The following is a 23,733-nucleotide window of genomic DNA, read 5'->3' on the forward strand; positions in this document are numbered from 1 at the left end:
TGTGAGGGGCAGGTGTGAGAGGGGCAGGTGTGTGAGGGGCAGGTGTGTGAGGGGCAGGTGTGAGAGGGGCAGGTGTGTGAGGGGCAGGTGTGTGAGGGGCAGGTGTGAGAGGGGCAGGTGTGAGAGGGGCAGGTGTGTGAGGGGCAGGTGTGAGAGGGGCAGGTGTGAGGGGCAGCTGTGACAGTGTGCGGTGGGTGGAGCCCTTCTCAGAGAACCGGAGGCAGAGCCGTCAGCTGTCCCTGCACCCAGGCGGCTGCTGGAGGAGGGAACTCAGGGGCCCCTTAGAGCGAAGCGATTCCTCTGCGCTGTGGCCATTGTTCTCACGCCTCTGCGGGAGGGGTCACCATGTTGATGTTTTTGTGAATAAATTACATCTCGACTTCGAAAGAGGGAGCGGTGCCTTGATGTTAAACAGGTAGAGGCTCCAGGCAGACCAGCCCTCCCTGGAGATGGGCGCCCCGCTGTGTGGCTGTGTGTTACTCCTGATGGGAGGGAAGATGCTCTTAGCCAGTGAGGTGTCTGCTAAGAAGCATGGACCCCGCCCTGAAGGGAGCCCCTCCGATGGTGGTGGGAGCTGATGGCGAAGTGAGGTGCGGCCGATGGAGCTCAGAGGGCAGTCGGAGGACCCCAGCAGGAAGGGCGGGAAAACGCAGCGGGAGAAACCGGGCTTATTGGAGAGCAGCGAGCAGAGTCCCGATGCCGCCCCACCCGCCCGGGCTCCGGGCTGTCGTCTCCCCGGGGCCCTGTGCTTTGAGAGGCTGAGCGTCACTCCTTTCTCCTGCGACAGGAAGTCCCGTCGAAGCCGTCTTCTGCCCTCGAGCCCCGTTCGGTTCGGACGTTCGGACGTGTGGCTGTCCGTGTGCCTGCCGGGCGCTCCGCGGCCTTCGCTTCCATTCAACACGCAGGTCACCTCCTCAGCACGGCGACCAGACCTGAGCAGACTGAGAAGTTCACGTCGGGCTGGTGTTCACCACCAACAGCGCCTGTGACGGACAGAGCTGGTACACGCACACGCACATGCATGCACACGCACACATGTGCACGCACGCACACGCACACATGTGCACGCATGCACACGCACACATGTGCGCACACACATGTGCGCACACACATGTGCACGCACACACTTGCTCTGGGCCTGGGAGGGGACTGCTACCTGGCCAGCACCCCCTCCTGGGGCTCTGGGCTCCCCCTCCTGCACCTGCCTGCCATTGGCAGCATTTGAACCTGCGATGGAGAGGCCTGGGCAGCTCCTCCCCCTCCCCCGGGGGCAGCTGAGCTCCAGCAGCTTCGGGGGCTCCTGTTTGGATGGAGGGGAGTCAGTGCGGACCCTCCACCTGCTCCACCCCTGCCTGCCGATGACACGCAGCGACAGGGCAGCCAGAAGGAATGACTCCCGCCGCCGCCGCCCGCGAGGGGGGAGCCTGACCCAGTTTCCGCGGGAGAGATTTTTCTGATGACCCCACAGAAGTGCCGTGCTAGTCAGAGGGGGGAGGAGACTGCCTCTCTCTCTCCCTCCTGCGCCGGTGGCAGCCGCTGGGCGAGGCGCTGCCTGGCGGGGAGGATGTGAGCCTGCAGGCGCCGGGGCGCTGAGCTGGCGCGGGCTTCGGAGGGAGGCTGGTCCCCCAGACGCTCAGAGCGAGCGGCTCGGCTGGAGCCTCCCTCCCCAGCTGGCAGCCCGGGCCCGGCAGGAAGGCGGCGGGAGCAGCGTGTGGTGCTGAGGACGCAGGAGGGACCGGACCGCAGGCATCCTCGGGGCAGGCGGCGGTCCCCGCGGGAGACCTCGCCTCCCGGCCGCTCTGACGGTGGGTCCGGGGCTCCTGCCCGGATGCTGGGCTCTGCCGGCGCGGCCGGGGCTGGAGAGAGACTTCCTTCCGCAGAGACACCGCCGGGCATCGCCCAGGCGCCTCCGGAGCCCTGTGAGTACAGGCGTGCGGTTTGCTGCAGTGCCCCCGTGCTGGGCAGGCTGCAGCCCTGCGCCCGGCTGTGCGTTAGCCGCGGGCGGAGGCGGCGGAGCGGCGCCCTGTGTCGGCTCGGATGTGGCGCTTCAGGGGCACGGGCTCCTGGGGAGGGGAGACGCGTGGCATCTGGATTGGGGTGGGGTGCGTGCGGGGGAGGCCGGGTTCCGACCGGAGAGAGAGAGAGAGACAACAGGTCTGTGTGTCCGCGTTCCCTGTCTGCGCCGCAGGAAAGTGATGGGCGAGACCGGTGCCATTGCCGGCTCTGTACTCCCTGGCCTCACACCTGCCGGTGGCGGCCGGTGGGAAGTGGGGTTGCTGTATCTTCAGAGCAGGGTCGAGGGGTGGGGTGTGAGGTGTCCGAGGGACGATGGAAAGGAAAGGGGAGAAGGAGTTTCCGGGGGAGAGTTTTGTGTAGGGCAGCACAGCAAGACTGGAGGTCACCCGCGCCCGCCTCGCCCCCAAATGCCTTCTGACGGCGCTGCTTCCGCACCTGCGACATGACAGCTTCGGGCGCTGCCCTCCACCGCGGCCAAGCTGGTCAGTGTCCAGGCACCTGTGATACTTTATGAAAAGTTTCAGAAGTTGGCGGCTTGGAAACAAACTTCCCAGAGCTCTTAGATGAGCCACGTAACAGCGATAATGTTAGTGGGATGTTGTCATCGTGGGGGTGTGGGGGGCACTGGCGTTCCTAGTTCTTGCTTCTCTGAGATAAAACTCCCGAGGTTCCAACCACCAGCATCCTGACGCCGTCCTTCGAGAACCGTTCACAGAGTGACTAACAGAGGAGTTATTGTGAGAGAACGACGTAGGGAGAGCAGGAGAAGTGCACAGAATCGGTTTGGAAAAGGAGGTATTCATAATTTTATCCACAGTGGCAGGCGCTGCTCATCAAAGATCTTCCTCAAAGATCTTCCTCAAAGAACGAGCCATATGCCGAGTGTGGAATTGCTTCTTTCGAGCAATTTCCATTTATCTGATGGGTTTGTTTATCATCTTTTTTTTTTTTAATATTGTGGTTGTTAAAGGTCTCATACATTTACATGCATTTTGTTTTATAAGAAAGAAGATATTTAAGCCCATGGCACCCTGTCCCCCCACTCACCCCCCGTGCGGAAACTGGCTCGGATTTCCAAAGCAAACCTCCACACGAAACATGCTGACAGGATTTGTCTGGCAAACAGAAACACAGAGTCATTCCGCCGTGTTGCTTCAGCGACGTGTGATGGCAGAAATGATGTCTGTGAAGCCGGATGTTTCAAACATCTGAACACGCACGTTTTTATAGGAGGCTTCCTATGAGGTTATATAAATGCATCACTTACCGCCCCTCAGCTAAAAGCCCCTCACTTACGCACCGCCACGTTGGGAAGGTCCAGGCGGGTGTGTTAGAATTCTCCATGGCACTTTCCCTAATGAAAACAAATTCACTTTGTCGTTTAGAAAATTATTATATATCTGCTCTAAGCTTAGACCAAAAAAAAAAAAAATCAATTATCTTGTGAAAAGAATGTTGAAGTTGTTTGCATATTTTTGGCTTTCATGGAAAGATAGAAATACTCCATAGGAGAAAAGCAAATGTGTATCTTTTTAATTCGTGCATTAGGCGGAGCAGAGTTATAAAAGATTTGCTTAGTTATCCACGGGTGTATTTATTCTGACATCACATTAATGAGAGGTGCGGTGGCATAAGGCATCCTCATTAAAAATCACTCAGACTGAACACAAAAGTTCATAAGAGGAAACTCACCCCCCGTACATGCCGATGGTGAACTTCAGAGGCTGTCATTGCGGACATCCGGTGGCGAAATTCACATAAGGAAAAGTGTGTGTGTGTGTGTGTGTGTGGGGGGAGAGAGAGAGAGAGAGAGAGAGAGAGAGAGAGAACGAGACTGAGGCAGAGAGATCTTTAGTAAAATTGGTTTCCTACCATGCATCTTTCTATTTTTATATACTAATAAGACATACCTTAGGTAACATGATCCATGATGGATAGGTAGATAGATGTTCATTTTAAAGAATGAAAGCTTACCCTACTCTTTCAAAAACATATTGAGTTTAATTTTAGGTTTGGGTTAAGCAGGAAAAGAAAAAAACCACACACAATGTGGCATAAAATGGAAGAAATTGTTAGATCTCAGGTCTTTGTGTCTTCCCAAAGAAGATGCTACTTACAGAAAATAACCCTAGAGGCAAGAACATTTATAAAAATACTAGAGGCCCGATGCACGAAATTCGTGCAAGAGTAGGTCTTCCCACCCTGACCGGTTTGGCTCAGTGGATGGAGCATCGGCCTGAGGACTGAATGGTCCCAGGTTTGATTCCGGTCAAGGGCATGTACCTTGGTTGTGGGCACATCCCCAGTAGGAGGTGTGCATGAGGCAGCTGATCGATGTTTATCTCTCATCGATGTTTCTAACTCTCTATCCCTCGCCCTTACTCTCTGTAAAAAATCAATAAAATATATTTAAAAAAAGAAAGAAAGAAAGAGAGAGAGAGTAGGCCTTCCTTCTGACACCTGGGATCCAGGCTTCCCTCGCAGCCCTGGCTTCATCCAGAAGGATGTCCGGTCTAATTCTCATATTATGCTTTTATGATTATAGATTAATGGAAGTCCATTTCAGGATGCATGTTTAGACATTAAACACTCTCTCCCAAGTCCTTGTGCTGAAGGTTAAAAAGTTAGTGCAGGAGCTTTGTGATCATCACCCTTCCACGAACCTCCTGAAGTTTATTATCCATTTTACAGTATTTACCTTCTGGCTTAATTCCCAGCGTCTTGGTTTTGACTTTTTCATGGTTGAAAGGACTCAGTCCTTATGAACAGGCATTCGCTGTTCCATTCGCCATTCTAGGGTCTTTTATTTTTAATTATGTAGTGGGTTGTTGAATTCCACTAAGTGGTACCCCACCACCGAAGAAACAGTCACGGATGCGTGTTTTCTGTGTGCTTACAAAGAACACGCTTTCCTTAGTCTTTTGCATGGAAGGTAAGTCATCTTTCTTAAATCAAACTTATTTTTCCTTCAGGAATTGGTATTTGTAAATGATAATGGGGGCCCTTCCCATGTTGAATGAGACCTCGTAACAGTGTTTGTTATGCCTACAATTTCCATCCTTGGGTGTAACTTGCTTTTTCTCTGATGGTTGTCCACATGATTCTTTGTTTTATTTTTGCCGCAATATGTCCTGGAATTAGTCTGTCTTTATCAACTCTTCTTGAATCTGGTACATCCCATGGATTCTTTTATTCCAAAAGTGTGTTTTTGCATTATACAATTGAATTTTTTAGAGAGAGGGGGGAGATTGTTGTTCTATTGCATTTTGCTTTTCTTTCAGGATCACCAATTGTGGGCATGTTGGATCTCATTTGTCTGTCTTCCACAGCTGTCATATTTCCTAATTTATTTTTAAATTTATACTTTCCCGTTCATTTTGGTTGATTTCCTGAAGCTATTTCTCCACATCCCAAACAGTGATTTCCAACCATGTGTGTGATAATATTATTGCTTCTAATGTGGCTTTACTTTTTTAATTATCTCGTTGCCTCTTCCCCAATATTTTATTTCAGGGTTGTTTTTCCTTTAAAAAGTACGCATGGAGAGGTGGTGTTTCAGAGATGATATATCTACGTTAGAGCAAGCGTCTAAGCACTTTCCCCAAACTGTGTCTGAGTCTCCTTCAGATTTTACTTCCCACTGCGTTTTTCTTTATTTTCCTTTTGCTTTCAAAATAAGCCTAAGGGATGGATAGGCAGAACCCAGTACATTCTGAGGGCATTGAAACAATTCTGTGTGATACTGTCATGGTAGGTACATGCCAGTACCTATTTGTCAGGACCCAGAGAATGTATAACACCAAGAGTGGAGCTTGATATAAACTATGGACTTGGGGTGACAGGGACGTATCCCTGAAGGTTCATCACTGTAACCAACTGTAGGACCACGTGCCAGGTGCCAGGTGTGTTGTTAGTGGAGGAACCACGTGCCAGGTGCCAGGTGTGTTGTTAGTGGAGGAACCACGTGCCAGGTGCCAGGTGTGTTGTTAGCGGAGGAACCACGTGCCAAGTGCCAGGTGTGTTGTTAGTGGAGGAACCACGTGCCAGGTGCCAGGTGTGTTGTTAGCGGAGGAACCAGTGCCAGGTGCCAGGTGTGTTGTTAGTGGAGGAACCACGTGCCAGGTGCCAGGTGTGTTGTTAGTGGAGGAACCACGTGCCAGGTGCCAGGTGTGTTGTTAGTGGAGGAGGCTGTGCATGTGTGGGGACCAGGAGTGGAAGCTGGCAGGTTGGGGGTCAGCTACCTCCTCCAAAGGTTCCTGTAACTTTGTGCTGGCAACGATGAGAAAGAGAAAGAACATGTCTGTGCTCCTGGTCCCTCTGCCCAGACACATGTTTGTGCTTTTTAGCTCTTGGCTGCAACGGAGACAGGCCTCAGAGCGTGTGCTTGGGGTTGTGTCCACTCCCACTTTTCGTGGAAGGTGGAGGATTTTGCTTTGCTTTTTACCCACCCACCCCCGGTTGTTTCTACAGAACGAGAGAGGAATGAGCATCTCTTTACTTAGGAGCCTTAAGTAAAAACCTTTCCGTTTGGCAGAATTCTCCTCAATAGAACTTTTGTTGGAAAATTAAATTGTTCTCATCATTCCCATTGACAAGGGCAGGGGTAGCTAAACGTGAGGGTGCTCCAGGTAATCGTATGTTAAATATGTGTGATGGCGAGGGCGTGGCAGGACATACTGAGAAAGCAAAGCCCTTGGATGTGCGTTTGGTCTCCAATAAGTCTTTAAGGATGAAGGCTGTGGCTTAATTAACTCTCTTACAATCAATCCTCGGGGAATTTGCAGTGATATTGGGTCGTAGGAGCATAAATCAATTTTAGCAGGCTCAACTATTCCATGGCAGGAGGGTGGGTATGAAAGTGAATCCTGATAGGTTTCTAATTGAATAAATAAATGAGTGAAATGGCTGAGATACAGAGATTGTTCAGAGAAGAACGAAAGTAATGATGTACCCTCTGAAGCGCAGAAGGAATGAGGCTCGTACTGGGAGAACCCGTCCCATTCTCTGCGTGTGAAGGAAGCCAGAGATCGAGGGCTGGGGCAGGCAGCGTCCAGTATGGACTCACCTCGTTGCCCGAAGCCCTAACTGAGCCTCTCTCTGCCTCAGTTTCCCCATCCCCAGTGGAGAGCATCATCATACTGACTTCATGGTATCAGCAAAAGGACTGAATAGGTTCATAGGTGAAAACGCCTTGGAAGAAAGCCTTGACATGAGTAAGCACTCTTTGCATTAGTAGCTTAATCATTTTTATATTACTGCTTGTAATTGGTACAAGGTTGATCTATGAGCCTTGGGATCAATTGGGGAAAACTAATAGAAAACAATGAAAAGAATGAAAATTATCATCTTCATCTAGTTAATTACATGGGGTGTCAGGAGTCGAGAATTAAATTTGGAGTCATGAGTCATGACTAGATATGAGAATGGAGCTCAGAGAACGTGTTGAGGGGACGTAGAGGAGCCGGAGCCGGGCCCCTGCATCTGACACACAGACGTCGTGTGTCTGCAGCACCCCTGCCCAGGAAGAGGGCTCACGCCCATTTAACTCTGTGATGACAAATGCAATGCACAGAAAAATTAGGAGAAACAAACCACCATTCTTTAGACCAAAAAAATGCCATCAGAAAATGCGTTTGTGTCTATTTCCTGTGGTGTTTTCCTCTCTGTATTCTCACTGAAAATGCAAATGTCCTAAAAAGGAAGGCATGCGCCTGGAAACATGATCAAATCGGAACTACGGAGAGGCGCTAAAATGACCGGTGAGCGTCCTCCTCCTCGTGCGCCACCCTCTGCCCAGAACACCTGCGTCAGCTCCTTTCGCTGCGTGTCCTGTTCGCCGCCTCCATGGGCTGCGTCGGGCATTCTTTATCCACTTTGTCCAGCTGTTACTGGATTAAAAATGGCATTCCCTCGTTTTTACCTTTCAGAGAACAGAACTATTTAGACATAAAGCACTCCTCTATTTCTGCATAAAGCTAACGGTCGTCTCTCCTCTTCACAAAAAGGACAAGAACCTGTTCAAATGTTCTCCAAGCGACCTGTCCCCTCGTTCATGTCTCTACTGTTTAATTCTCACTTTACCTCTAACCGCTCCCAAGGTTTGGCCCATGTTTAGTTGGAGCGACAACCCGTTTTTCTGCGTTCATTCTGTACCACTTTTTCTTGCTGCTTACATGTGCCTTCTGGGCTTCTCTCTTGTGTACTAAAGAGCACTTAGAGATCATTCCAGAAACTGCAGTGAACTCTTGAAGTTTGTCTGAAAATTACTTTGTTTACTTACATTCTAAATGAACCTGTTGGTTCCAGATCTCCACGTTGAGCGATACTTTTCTCTCGGCATTTCTCGCATAGTCCGTTCCGTGACCTGCCGGGATGTCATTTTGCTCACGAAAAGGCCGTTCATAGCCTAGGGATCACCTCTCCCAAGACTTATTTGTCTTCCATCCTGGCAGATACTAAGAATTCCTCTTGGAATGGCTGCCTCTGGTTCTCTGCCATGTCTGTCGGTGCGCATCTGTTTGAAACGTATCCCATTTCTCCCAGGCAAGCTTCTAAGTCTGTCTTCCTCCCATTCGGGAGTGTTCTCAGCGCCTGTACCTTTCATCTCACCTCCTTTCCGTCTCCATTTCCTCTTCAGGATGTTCGGTTAGTATTTGCATCGTCATTATTCTCTGTCTTTGATGGATTGTATATATTTTTCAGATCTGCCTCTTTTGCGTCGCATTCGGTATGATTTCCTCTGATCTATATTTCATACACTTATTGTTCTTTCCAGAAAATATCTCTACTTTCTGGCCTTTCTTTTAAAATGATCTTCCTATTCTCTGCTATCCTTGAGCTCCTCGAACATTTACGTAGGCTGACGCCAACGTTGAGTGTTGAGGGTGGCCCTGTTCTGAGTTTTCAGGGGTGAGTTGCCTCCTGACTGTGCCCGCTGGGCTTCCCTCATGCGGTTCGCTCTCTCGGGTCTGAGATCTCTGACGGCAGGTTCACGCTCAGCCTCCAGGAGACCCGCTGGTCCGAGCGGAGCCGCTTCTCCGTGGCCGCCCCGCTCCTGCCTCTGGACGGGCTGTTATCCCCCCGTTTGGGGGCTAGTTTCTGTGTTAATCTTCCGGCCTCACGTCACCTTACCAGCAGATGGAATGAACTTGGGCCCGACCACCAAGCTCGGCTCCAACTTGGTGTCACGGCAGCCGGTCGGGGACTCCGGGCCTGTTTCATGCAGGGTTCCCGGGTCACTCGGGCTCAGCCACCTCCTCACCAGTCAGCTCTGAGTTTCCTCTTCCTCTTGGGCCCCTGAGCAATTCGCTTTCTCGTGCCTCGGTCTGTATATGTCTAAGGGTGTTTGTGCCTCCCTAGCATGCTGCCTGCCTGGTGGGAATGATATCCCGCATCCAGTTATACACCATCTGAAGCGTCCACGTGGACAGAATTTCCGCATCCCTTTCTCATCCTTTAAGAAATCATCAGCCTTCCTGGCGTGCTGGTAATCTTTCTGGTTCTCATCTTTCACATCACTCCTTTGGCATGTTTTCTATCGGGTCCATGGTGCTTTAGGGGTAGAGACACTCATTCCTAAATCCTGGCCCCAGAGTAAATGCTTATGTCTAAAACCAGATTTTTTAAAATTTATTTTTAAAAATGTATTCGTATCGATTTCTGAGAGAGAGGGAGAGGGAGAGGGAGAGAAACATCCACAGTGAGAGAGAATCACTGATGAGCTGCCTCCTGCACGCCCCGCACTGGGGATGGAGCCCATAACCAGGGCATGCGCCCCGACTGGGAATTGAACCGTGACCTCCTGGTTCATAGGTCCACGCTCAACCACTGAGCCACACTGGCTGGGCTAAAAACAGGTTTGTTTTACAGAAATTAAAGATGGTTACTTGTCTTCATTGTTAAGTAATTCACGACGTCATCACATTAGCTCATGGGAAATGGTGGGAGCCGGTTGTACCTGCCTTCCCGCTGGCTCCCCGCACCCTGATGGGACGCCCCGAAGCGCCGAGGATGAACTGTGTCCACGCGCAGTTCACCTAAGGAAAGGGGGTCGGTCAGCACAGTGGGCCCATACACAGGGGGCTGAGCACCGGCTGGAGCCCTGTCCTCTGCTGATTATAAGAACATTGGGTGGACTTTGCAAAGCCTTTGGTAAAGTCTTCTTTCAAAGCAGGAATAAGGGACTCAAACAAAATTTTTCCTCCAAGGTTCCTAGTAATCTATCACTCTTTGCGCACACTTTATTGTCCAGGCTTTGGTTTGCATATCACTTCACAGAAGAATTTAGTGGGTTGCTTGCATGTGTCTAACTAAACAGACGCCGTGTAAGGCGCTGCGTGTGAGCCGCGCGGTGTCTCTGTGAATAGCAGCCAGGCAGGATACCTGCTGGAATCGCGCTCGTAGCAAAAGAACCGAATTTGTCAGCAAAGAACAAAAGATGAAAGAGGCCAGAGGTCAGGGATGCTGCTAATTTCCTATCCGCTCACAGAAGAGGAAATTAAAGTGAGGCCTTAACATTCTGATGGGAGGAAAAGGGGTGCAATCACTCAAAGGTGGATATAAGGTCTAATTTTTTAATGTGTAGCGCGAAGGTGTCTTCTAGGCGCTTAATGTCAGCAAGTTCTTACCACACCTAATAATGAATCCATGGTGCTGACAGATATGCTAATTCTGACATTACTGCACATAAATGAGCACAGAATTGTGGATTCAGGAGTTCTCTTTAAGTCAGCACCGTTAGGATGTGTGTATTGTTCAGAGGTTCCAACTTGATCTTATTATTTCAGGGAGAGGAAGGGAGAGGGAGAGAGCGATAGAAACGTCGATGATGGGAGAGAATCATTGGTCGGCTGCCTCCTGCTCAACCCCTACTGGCAATCGAGCCCACAACCTGGGGCATGTGCCCTGACCAAGGAATCGAACTGCGACCTCCTGGTTTATAGGTCAGTGCTCAGCCACTGAGCCACACCAGCCAGGCTCAGGGGCAATTTCTGTCCGAGCCCAACACTGTGTCTGCCATGTGATGGGCGCTCGACAAATGCTGGCTTCATAGATGTTGGTTGTGAATATAGTAGAGACACATACATTCAAACACATGTGTGCTTGCTCCCAGCATGCTATCAGAACGTTGTCCAGGTCTAATGGAGTAAAAAGTCCCACGTATCAAGAGAATTAATGTGGAGCGGAGATTTACGCCCCTGCCCTTCGCCGCCACGGGGTCCACTCCAGGACGAGGCGAGCGGGGCGTTGACGAAGTTCTGTGTGCGTCACCACAAACTGTAGCGGGCCTGGCTTTGGAGATTTACGCTGCGGACTTTTCAGATGTTGGCGTAACAGGACAATTCAGAGGTGGATGCAGGGGACAAGCAATCGGTTGCGGGGTAAAACCTGTCACTGGAAACACCTCTGGATTCAGAATCGCTTTATAAATTACAGACGGAGCATGTGCGGGGTGTGAAATCTCCTCTGGGGGAACCTCAGAGGCCGGGGAGGCGCCGTGTGCTGCTGGATGCTCAGGAGAACTGCTCGTTCCTGCGAACCCCCATTTACGGGGTTGGGAGGTTCCTTTGCTCCTGGAGGGAAATAATGAAATGAGGTGCGTTTCTGCGTAACTGCGGTTCAGGAACGCATTTGCATTTGACTGAGACCCGCGCGCTCTATCCCCACGTTGGCAGATTTGATAATCAAGACAGAAGCCTTCAGAAGCCATCAACCAAACCGCTTTATCTCTCGTTTAGAATCCTGACGTCTGTAAACCAGCTTACGCTGCAGTAACAAGCAACCCGGCAGCGTTTGTTTGTGTGTGTGTGTTGTGTTTTTTTTTTAAACAAGAGCTCTTGCTCATTTTATTCAATGATGTATATTCAGGAAATGTCAATATAATCTAAGTGGAGACGACACAGACACAAACGAGAAATCAAACAGCATTGGGCGCGTGTTACTGAGTGTTCGCTCCACACATTTTTTGTTCCAACTTCCTTTAGAGAGAATTAACATATAGCACAATGCAAGTTTGAGGCGCATGACATGCTGATTGGATGCAGGTCTCTATTACAAAATGAAGGCTGTAATAAGATTAGTTCATGGGTGAGAGAGAAGAGCCCGGAAGGCAGGGTTGGCAGGAAGGAGAGACGGAGAGAGGCCAGGCAGAGGGGTAGGGGGGTCGGGGTACAGGTGCCCCGGAAGCCCCGGGGGGTAGACTGGAGCTGAGAGAGAGGCCCTGGGGCTTGGCCGGGCTGGGCATTGTCCTCCTAAGGAAACACAAGAGCTATGGAAGGTTATGGAGAATGAAGCGATGCCCTCAGACACAGGTAATGAAATATTCGTCCTCCCTCTGAGAGCGACACCGCATCCCCCGTCACTCACTCAGGCGTGTGCGAAAGGCGGGGGCCTGAGGGTGGAACAGCCGCCTGCGGGTTCCTGGCCTTTCCCACGAGGCAGGACGGGTTCTTTATCTCACAGATTATGAAATTCTGTTGTTTGTGCCACACAATAGTCAACGGAAACATTTGGGAAAAAATAAAGGGAAAAAATAAAACCACCAAAAACCAAAAGCACCGTTTACTAATGTCTGAAGTGAGGGCCCAGGAGGGCACCATGCTCAGCGAGATGAGCCAGAGAAAGACAAGCACCACGTGTTCTCACTCATGTGGAATCCAAGGAGCAAGATAAACCAGGGAGCAAAACACACCCCGAGACAAAGAGGCCTGGGGCAGACTGTTCTTGGTGATCTCTTCCCACCCGGCCACCCAGCCCGCCCTCCCTCCAGCATCGGGGGAAGATGAGACGGGACCCCCTCCCCCCATAGCAAGCAGCTGCCAGGAGAGAAAGGGGCTCCCCAGCTGAGAGTCTGGGCTGCCCCCCGAAGGAGGAGGTTTCCTGGGACCTTCAGTTTTGATGTGCGGGACCCTGTGCCTCCCCATAGACCCAAAGAACTGTCCAGTGAACTCACAGAACTTTGAAAACAATGACTGGCTTCACCGCCGCTTTTTGATGAGGTTTGTCACGGATTTCATCACGGAAATGAACCAATCACAAGTGCTTGGTCGATTTTCACTAAGAAACTAAGAATTCCCTGAAGGGCTTGCATGGCTATTTGGCACATCGCCGACCCCTCGTGGTTGCATTCCCATTATTCCCATCTAAGCCGGGCCAGCTTGGCTCAGTGGTTATGCGTTGACCTATGAACCAGGAGGTCATGGTTCGATTCCCGGTCAGGGCACATGCCCGGGTTGCGGCTAGATCCCCAGTGTGGGGCGTGCAGGAGGCAGCCGATCCGTGATTCTCTCTCATCATGGATGTTTCTCTCTCCCTCTCCCTTCCTCTCTGAAATCAATAAAAGTATATTTTAAAAAATATAGCAAGATTCAAAGGACACAAACATGTCTCTGAAGTTGAGTCAGCTTCACTCTAGACTTTCAAGTCTTTGAAATTCTAAGCTGCCAAGCCAGCCCAGGGAAAGGAAAAGTAGACAGGCGGTCCCTGTCCGCTCCCGTTTCCCCTCCGTGTATCTGACATGTGCGGAGTGGGTCAGAACTTGAACCATGACCCGAATATAAGATGCCGTGTGGATTTGGGCCTTTGAGGGGGAAAACAGGAAGAAGAAGAATGAAGTAGGTCCACAGATACCCATCAACTTGGCGTCAAGAATATAGATGACTTCTTTTCAACCTTGGGAATCTTCATGCATCTCTTAAGTGACTTTTTAATACACTGTGGGCTTGAGTGTTATTTTTATGTCAGGTTATAAATACTGTTGGTTAGAAGGCTATCCATCGGGTGCAATATATTTTTATGGGCTTGTGGTTAGCCAGAACAATTTAGAGATGAAAATGTAACCAAAGAGATTTATAATACACTCCGAAGTGCAACATCATTGTCACAATGAGTGTCACAGGTAGTTTTTGTTTCGTTTCTTTTTAAAAAAATATATTTTATTGATTTTATACAGAGAGGAAGGGAGAGGGATAGAGAGTTAGAAACATCGATGAGAGAGAAACATAGATCAGCTGCCTCCTGCACACCCCCACTGGGTATGTGTCTGCAACCAAGGTACATGCCCTTGACCGGAATCGAACCTGGGACCTTTCAGTCCGCAGGCCGACGCTCTATCCACTGAGCCAAACCAGTTAGGACTGTTTTGTTTCTTTTGTTTCACTCACATATGTCCTTCTGGTCACGAAGGAGGAGAAGAAGAACGCAGTCTGGGTTTCTGGGGTGTTAAAATATTCGCAGGTGAGAGAAACTCGCTTGAGAGGTGCTTTCCCCACGGCAGCCAGAGGAATGACCGTCCCACCTGTCACCCGGAGTAAAATTGTAATTACTGTGTGCGCGTCTTCCTGAGCGGCCCGTGGTGCCTCTGAGGACTAAATGTTACATCGACTCCATTCCCTGGATAATGACGACAGGCCTGCATCGTCACTCAAAGCACTTTCCAGAACATTCCTTTGACGTTGCCATTCAGGTCGGTGTCAAAAATGTCACTTTTTATTGTGCATATTGTGCAAGGGCCAAATAAATAACCTTCCTGCTTAAAGCGAGATTACTTTTCAAACGCGGCATTAATCATGGCGAAGGCTCCAGAGGCTCAAGAGGAAATGGCCGGGAGTGTGGGACTTGCACGGTGGGGAGGGCGGGGTCGGGTGGGAAGGCCGGGCCAGTGTGAGGCGGGTTTCCCACGGTGACGCGCTGCCCTGTTCGGCGGCGCTTCGGGGTGTCCGTCAGGGCCTGACGTGTGCAGTGAGCACGACTTCAGAGGTGGGACCCCGGGGACAGACAAAGGTCGCTGCAGGTGGTGGTTGGCCACGTGAGAACAGCAGGAGCAGGTGTGGAAACGATTGAGCTGCAGGGTTACCTGCAAGAACTGAGCAGGGCCGCGGGGCCCAGGCTGCAAAGCCGAATTCCACGGGGGTACCCAGAGCGCCAGCACCCACCTGCGTGTGAGGGCTGAGGCGTGGCGTCTTCGGTTGTGGCAGAAATGAAATTAGGATTCGGGTCCAGCATGTCTGTCCCTGGCAGAGACTTGACCTGGGCCACGGTTGGCGCCAGCCACAGCCTGTCCTCGAGTCCTGCCCCCAAAAGTGTTACCTCCTTCCAGGTGGTAAAACTCCTATAGGACACGTCTCTTAACGGGGACGTTTTAGAATGAATGTGGAGGCTGGGACAGAAATCAAACCTGTGAGGTGGCTGAGTGCTAAGTCACTGGGTTCTGAACAGCCACGGCCACAGCCACGGCCACGGCATGGAGCTGGGGAAGGACGCTCCCCCGGGAGGAGAGCAGCCACGGGAGGAGAAGGATGGGAGACGGGAATGAGGAGACGGGGCTGCAGTAACGGGGCGTTCACGAAGCACACCATCACTTTCTAAACACTTGGCCCCGACATCAGGCCCTGGGTGATGCGATGAAGGTGGGAGCTGGTCCTCAGGCTGTGGCATCCCTGAGGTTCCCCACAAGGGACCCCCGTGCAGGCAAGTGGTAGGAGGTGAGGTTGGAAAGAAATACAGGGGTGGAAGTAGCATCTTACTTCCAACTTCTAAAGAGCCCAGGGGTGCTCTAGCTGGTTTGGCTCAGTGGACAGAGCGTCAGCCCACAGACCGAAGGGTCCCGGGTTCGATTCTGATCCAGGGCCTGTACGTGGGTTGCAGGCTCCGTCCCAGCCCTGGTCAGGGCAGGTGCAGGAGGCAACTAATGGATGTGCCCCTCCCACATCCATGTTTCTCTCGCTCTCCCTCCCTCTTCCCTTCCACTCTCTCTACAAATCAGTGGAAAAATATCCTTGGGTAAGATTAACCAAAAATAAATAAATGAATGAAATAAAGAGGAGGGGCTCTTAGAATAATAAATACAGCCCTAATTGCTTCAGATTAACTGATAGCCAAATGCATTCACAAATATTGACATTATTCAAATCAGCTTCAGCGAACGGAAAGGATGCCGGGTGTTTGCACGCAGGAGAGGCATGTGTATATTTTTCCAGAATCATGACTTATTCAGTTTATGGCCTAATTATTGGTTGAGAAGATAAGTAAATAACAAATTATCATATGAAAAATATGAGCCTGGGAGTAATTAATGCAATAAAATGGATTGCTTCATCTGGGGTGAACTTGCAAATTCTAGAAAAAAGGGCTTGATTTCTGAAATATATATATATCAACATCAAAGAAATCTTAAGAATTAAATGAAGAGATAATTAGCCCTGGCCAGTTTGGCTCAGTGCACAGAGCATCGGCCCAAGACCTGAAGGGTCCTGGGTGTGATTCCAGTCGAGGGCATGTACCTCCGTGGCAGGCTCGATGTGGGAGGCAACCAGTTGATGTGTCTCTTACATCGATGTTTGTCTCTCTGTCTTTCCACCTCCCTTCCATCCTCTCTAAAAATCAAAATCAATGGGAAAATATCCTCAGGTGAGGATTAAAAATAAATAAATAAATAAACAAATAAATATAAATTAATTAAGAGATAATTTAAAGGTCTTCAGGATACAGTGTTCAGCTGCAGGAGAGGAGCCCAGGGGCTCCAGTACAGCGAGACTCTTGGCTGTGTTTTGCCTGGGGCCTGGGGGCGGGCCCAGGAGGTTGGGAAACAGAGGTAACTCAGTCATCTGGACCATTCTGGCCAGCGCTCTCATGTGACCTGGTCACTCCATTAGCTGCAGACTGTCCCGGGCTGCACATGGCCGTTCATGAATAACTATCATGGTATCCCACAGCTAAAACACATGGCCCCCAGCCCTCACCGACGAAGCAGGTTACAGAAACCATCTTTCCAAGACATCTCTCTGTGACTGTGGTATGGGCACCCAGCTAGATCAATCCTGTCCCCACATGCAATCCCCACCCATTTATTGCCCATTCAATAGAGACGTGTGTACCCTCAGCCCGCCTCGGTGACAGCAGCGCTATTACAGATTCAGCAGGGAAACCGGGGCGGTCTTCCAGGAGGTGGCGGTGTACGGTCCTGGTACAAAGAATAGACTCCTGCGTGGGTGAGGTGCCATGAGCACCCGCCGTTGCCCTGAGAGGTGGCGCAGGCCAGGGGGGGAAGGGAAAGCGGGGAGGGGAGGTCGGATTTGCGGTCACCAGTGTGAGCCGGCTTCCCAGTGCGCACCTCATCACCAGCTCCCGCCTGCTCCTCCGTCCACACAGCAGGAATTACATCCAGAGACGTGATAACTAAGCGAAGGCGTGGGTGGCTGGGGCGGGAAGGGTGCGGCTGAACGGCTCCCGAATATCTGACTCATCTGATTAAGGAGAAAGCGATGCCAGTAAACAAGAACAGGGGAGGAGCGGCCCCTCCATTCCCAGGAAAACTGCCTCTGAGGAAGAAGCAAACACTCCGAAATGCGTGGAGGAGGATGTGCCTGACATATTTGCACAGTTGCCTGGTAGAGGTTTGAATGAAGAAAAGTGGGGAGATTTGCTTAAAATCCGGTGTCAGGGTGAAACCAACTCCAAACTCTAGAGAGCCAGACCTCGGGGAGGGGGGGGATCCGTGGCCTCGGGCAGGACACGGTGCCGGGTGCTGGGGGGGGGAGGGGGGTGGAGGTGGCGGGGGGGGGGGGGTGGAGGGCTTGCACACCGCCTCTCAGCTCAGGGCCCACAGGCCCTGGACCCCTAATCACCCAGGCTCCCACCATTGTTCCGTTCACACCCTCCTGGGTTACTCTCCTGCCTCAGGGTGACGGGGAGTGGACAGGGGCTCACCCGGTAAGGTGACCCCCAAGAGGACGGGTGTTTATTTCTCTCCCAACCCGCCCCCTCCCCCGCAAGCTCCCATGGCTTTCCTCGGTTCAAGCCCCGGCCACCGGGACTCCCATACGGTGACGTCTCTGCAGTTCAGGCTCTGATGGCAATGGCGTTGCATCTCAGAGGCACTGAGAGGGCAGCTGAGCTGTGTCAGTGTTTCCTGCCGTCCGGCGGCCTGCGGTTGGTGAGATGGCTGTTCTCCATCCTCTATGGAAAGTACCATTCCCTCTCTCCTTTCCCTTCTGTTTACAAACGTAGTCTGTGATCCATACATCCACGAAGGGAGAGCGACGAGCGGCTCACACGGGAAGGGTCCGGCCACGGACCCAGCCCACAGCTTTCCACCCCGTAGGGAAGGAGTTTGAAGAGCAGCCCCTGGTGGGGAATGAAGTGGGGTGGGGTTCGGGCGGGGTCGGAGAGTGTCGCAGGCTCCTGCAGGTTCCCTCTGCCCAACAGTGTGACCTGGATCTCCAAGCCACACCACCAGGAAAGTGAGGATTCCAGTCCCTCTTACTTCAGTAGATGGAGATTGTAATAAGGCTGTTAGTTACTCATTTGTCGATGGTCTGATTTTAGCCCTTAGAACATTCATGTCTGGGTGCAGTGGAGAAAGAGGAAGAGTAACATTAGAAAACCGTGTGAGTGTCTGTGTGTGTATATGTGTGCATATGTGTCTGCATTTCTGTATGTGTCTGTATTTCTGTATGTGCCTGTGCATGTGTCTGTGTGTGTGTGTCTGTCTGTATGTGTGTGTGATAGGAAATTGTTAAAGCCAAGGACAATGCCCTCTTGGCCATGATCAACTCTTAGAATTCTTTCAACTTAACAACTGCGTGATCACAATATTCACTAATACATATTCCGATATTGGCATAGCCAGTACACATTCTGATATTGGCATATCTAATACATACTCAGATACTGGCATATCTAATACATACTCAGATATTGGCATATCTAATATGCACTCAGATACTGGCATATCTAAAAATAATCAGATATTGGCATATCTAATACATATTCAGATACTGGCATATCTAAAATTAATCAGATACTGGCATATCTAATACATATTCAGGTATTGGCATATCTAATACATATTCAGATACTGGCATATCTAATACAAATTCAGATATTGGCATATCTAATACATATTCAGATACTGGCATATCTAATACAAATTCAGATATTGGCATATCTAATACATATTCAGATACTGGCATATCTAATACATATTCAGATACTGGCATAGCTAATACATACTCAGATACTGGCATATCTGATACATACTCAGATACTGGCATATCTAATATGTATTCAGATATTGGCATATCTAATACGTATTCAGATATTGGTATATCTAATACATACTCAGATATAAGCTCTGAGAAATGGCTAGGCTAAGCTGTCTTAGCACCAGGCTCTGAGATACTTTGAAAACGGTTGTCAGTTGAATATGGTGCATTGAAAAAAATGTTCAGCTTGTATCAAAAGCCGTCAACCAGCCATAAGGAGAATTGCAAATGTGCGTAAACACGTGAGCTTCAAGTGTTACAAAGCATAGCTTCCCCTGCTTTTCCTACCTTTTCTTCACGTATATGTGTCCCTTTCTCCATCTTACTTCCCTGTAGAATATGTTTTCAGTCAAGTTTCTTGAGCTGTAACTCACATATAATGAATAGAGACATTTTAAGTTCAATAAGTATGCAAACTGTATATGCCCATGTAACTACCCACTACCATCCACATATAGACTAGTTCTATCTCCGACAAAAGTTCTTTCATGCTTTTCTAGAATCAATCCAACCGCTTCTCCGACCCACAGCCTCTGATCTGATTTTGATTCCTGCAAATTATTTTTCTCTCTGACTCTAGGAATGACTCTACGTAGAATCGCACTCTGTCATGATTGACATTCTGCTCAGGATAATGCTTTGAGATTCATTCTGTCGTTACAAGTATCACTAGCTGTGTTCCTTTTTTTGCCAAGTTGTATTCCATCACATGGACATACTACCATTTGTTTTCCTCTTTGCCGACTGATAAACATGTGGGTTGCTTCTAGTTTGGAACTGATGTGAAAAATATTGTTACTAACCCTGGTGGGCAATTATTTAGGAAGAGATAGGTTTTTATTTGCCTTTAGTAATACCTGAGAGTGGAACTAAAGAGCTGTATGTATGTTTAACTTAATGAACTTTTCCCAGCCATTTCCCAGAGTAGTTGTGGCGTGGTGTATTTCTGCCAGCAATATCTGAGAGTTCCCACTGCTGTTCAAAAGGATCATTGGAGTGTTGATAGGAATTGCTTTGAACTTGTAGATTGCCCTGTGCAGGTGACAATGACAACTTACCAATATTAAGTCTTCCAATCCATGAACATGGGCTGTTTTTCATTTATTTAGGTCTTCTTTAATTTGTTTTAGCAATGTGTTGTAGTTCTCAATGCCCACAACTTTCTCCTCTTTCGTAAATTTATTCCTAGGCATTTTCCTCTGAATAAATGGAATCTTTTCCTATGCATGCTGTTTAAGTGGAATTGTTTTATTCATTTGCTTTTCAGATCATTGATTGCTGGTGCATAGGAACACAACTTATTTTGTGTATTGATCTTATACCCTGTAACTTTGTTGACTTAATTTCTTAGCTCTAGTTGCTTAGTTTTGAGGATTCTACATATAGGATCATACCATCTGCAAACAGAGACTTTTTTTTCCTTCTCAACTTGGATATTGTTTAATTTGTTTTCTTGCCTAATTGCTTTGGTTAGGCCTTCCAGTACAATATGGAATGGCGATGGTGAAAAGGGGCATCCGTGTTGCAATTCTGATCGTTGGGTGGAAGATTTCAGCATTTCCCTATTGAGTATGATGTTAGCCGTAGGTTTTTCTTAAGTACTCTTATCATTTTGAGGAAATCCCTTTCTAATAAGTGCTTTATAATAAAAGAGTGTTGAATTTTTGTCGGAAATCCCTTTTTATGCAGCAATTAAGATAACCATGGGATGTTTTTCCTTCTTTCTTAATGCAGTGTATTCAGTGGCTGATTATCTGATGTTGAACCATCCTTGCATTGTCAGGACAGATCTCAGTTGGTCGTGATACATAAGCCTTTTAATGAGCTGTTGGGCCAGTGGTGATTTTGCCCCCTCAATGGACATTCAAAAAAGCCCAGATATTATTAATGGTCACAACTGGAGGAGGAAGGCAGTGGCATAGGTGTTGCTAGATAGTCTGTGCTGGACAGGACAGGGCCCCTCCCCCCACAACCAAGGACTGGCCATCCCAAGGAGTCCACATGGCTCAGGCTCAGAAACTCCAAATGACACCATGCCTCCTTCCATTCCCCTGGCTAGGCCACCCTTCTCTCTCTAATGTGGCACCTGTGCTCTCCCACCTCAGCCTCCTCATAGCACCCTACCCTCTCCCACCCCTTCCGTTCATGCTCCAGCCACACTGACCTCACTTAGTGTCTTTTGTAGGACAAGCTATGTTTTGCTTTCCCCCTCCACACCTGTGCCTCCCTCTGAGCAGGACGTCCTTACAGGCAGCCTCCCTCACTCCTAACCTGGTTTCTAGGTTTAACCTCTACTTTTTCTTTGGTTCTCAGTGACTGCCTTTGGAAAGGCGTTCTGATTCTGCTTAGACTAGGAGAGGCACTTTCTTAGTATTTCCCCCCCCAATGTCAGCACTGCTTCTATCATAGCCTGTCTCAGAATTTATTAAAATCACAGGTTCATTTCTATAAGGTCTCGGAAGATGATACCCAATCCTTCCTGTTTACTCATTGTTATATCTTCAAAACTTGGGTCTTGGCCATTTCTGCAATATATATGCATAAGAATAAATGAATGACTCAAGAATAGATGAATGACTCAACCTAAATGCCCCTTTCTTCATCTACAACCTTCAGGAAATGTAGTTGTTAAAAAATGTAAGTTAATGCTTTGTAGGGGTCCTCCTCACATACGTCTGCGGAACAGAAAGAACAAATTAAGATATTTTCATTTTCGTTATCCAAATCTTTACTCATCTGCCTCACTCACAACTGAACTATCAATATATCTGTGTTTTTTTTTTTAAGTATCAAATAATTGATCCAGTATTTGTGCAAAGTCTGAGACACAGACCCCGGGTTGTAGAACACTGATTTATAGATTGGCTCTTGAATAAGTTATCAGGGCCGCAAGCAAGATTTGAGAGTGGATCCTGGGGCAGAGGAAAGCAGCTCAACTCAGCCCTTTAAGTCGCCAGGCTTGGAGCGGGATTTTCCAGGACTTTCTGGGTTTCTCAGGCAGCGTCCAATTTCCGGAGAAAGAAACAGTGAAATGCCAGGGGCGCTGTGAGCGCCGGGCAGGTTCAAGCCAGGTCAGCACGAAAATGACGGCTAAGCAGCCGCCAGCTTGTAAAATGATAGAGGAACTCATTCTTCCTTATTGCCCTTTACAAATATTAGCAAATAAGTCACAGTGTCAGCAGGTGCTGGAGCCGCGGCGCTGCCTGGAGGACCAGAAGTGTTTAAGTGAGAGTTGGCTGCGATGCGGATTTCTGTAAATCAAAGCCCACTCTTCCATGTAATCTAATCCGAGGATGGGGGCTCCACCCGAAGGGCTATCTGACCAGCCCCAAGGCTCTGAGGCAGTGTCATCCCGGGAGAAAAGATGTAAGACAAGAGGCAGGCCACGTGGGCATGGCGAGCCACGCGTGTTCTGCATCGGGGGGAATGTAGATTTCAGTGTGTTGGCTCTTACATTTCCTAGCATTTTTCAAATCCCAGCACCTCCCTGACCACCCAGGGCCTGCAAAACCCCTGGAATCGCAGGAGTCCCGTAAGGCCGACCTGTCCACGAAGCCAGTGTCCTGTTCCTCAGCGTGTTCTCCCGCCCATCTTGTCTAAGTATTTAAACCCATGACTGTTAGGGAACGTTGCAGATTTCATTCGCTTCCTTCGCCGGTAGGCGTTCTGATTGTGGAGAAAGCTAGGGCAGTACTGGGCCTTAGGAAAACAGGTTTATCCCTACACACAAATGTGCGTCAGTTATGGATGCCGGCTGGGGTGGACCCAGACTCCTTCCCCACTTCCGTCATATCAGGCAGTGGGAGGATTTTCCGGAGGGACGGCCTTCCCTCGCCCGTTGACCTCAAGTACAGCGGTGACTCCTCACCGCCTTACAGTCAGGTCACTGCCCCGTGATCACTGCTCCGTTTATTTCCTCCTTCATGCTAATCGCCGTCTTTATTCCTCGCGACTCTGCCTGCTGTCCTGTGTCTCCGGCACCAGCACCTCCGGACACCAGCTCCCGGGGGCAGGCACCAGTGTGCCTTGGTCAAGGCCCTGCCCCGGACACACAGAGCTCTGAGGAGGAGCCGCCAACCCATCCTGGTTAAAGGCGATGCTTTCTGTTGGCTGTAGGCACCGCATTTCACCTGGGCCAAGCCAGAGAGGGGAGAGAGGCTGTTACTACGATTGCATCATCTTGACATTTAGATGTTCCTCCCCTGTATCTTCACCTGCCTCCTCCTCCCAGCACCACGTGGGAAGGACAGAGGGACAGTCATCTGGAGGCAGCGGCTGTCCCATGGGTCCTGAACCCTCTCATCCCCTCACCATCTGACCCGTCACCACCGTATCACTGGTGCCTCAACCACCCTAAACTATGTGCGTACAATTATATACATGGTGTATATATAATCGGATACATGGTGTATATGTAGTTATACACCTGGCATACAGATATAACTTAGGATTTACACATATATACCGATATAACACAGTATATATACACTCTATAACATATAATTTTATTATATAGTGTATATATAGTGTATAATTTTATTATATGTTATATAAAACAGATATATAAATTTAGGATTATGTAATTAAACATATGGAATATATACGCTAAATAGTTTCAGTTATACATACTTATACAAATGTGCAATTCTATATGTACCTAGGATATAAACTACAT

At 49.3% G+C, this 23,733-nt stretch overlaps 1 protein-coding gene across 1 annotated transcript in view; it reads left to right on the forward strand.

Annotated features, from left to right (window-relative positions):
• The first annotated feature begins 1,528 nt into the window (after positions 1 to 1,528).
• Positions 1,529 to 23,733, forward strand: part of CNTN6 (contactin 6) — a 158,615-nt gene continuing 136,410 nt past the window's right edge. Inside the window, exon 1 of the mRNA XM_081106269.1 lies at positions 1,529 to 1,919. The gene's annotated coding sequence lies outside the window, so the exon portion shown is untranslated. The remainder of the gene's footprint in view (positions 1,920 to 23,733) is intronic.

The sequence above is a fragment of the Myotis nattereri genome, assembly GCF_964212035.1.
Source record: "Myotis nattereri genome assembly, chromosome: 14".
NCBI classification, from domain to species: domain Eukaryota; kingdom Metazoa; phylum Chordata; class Mammalia; order Chiroptera; family Vespertilionidae; genus Myotis; species Myotis nattereri.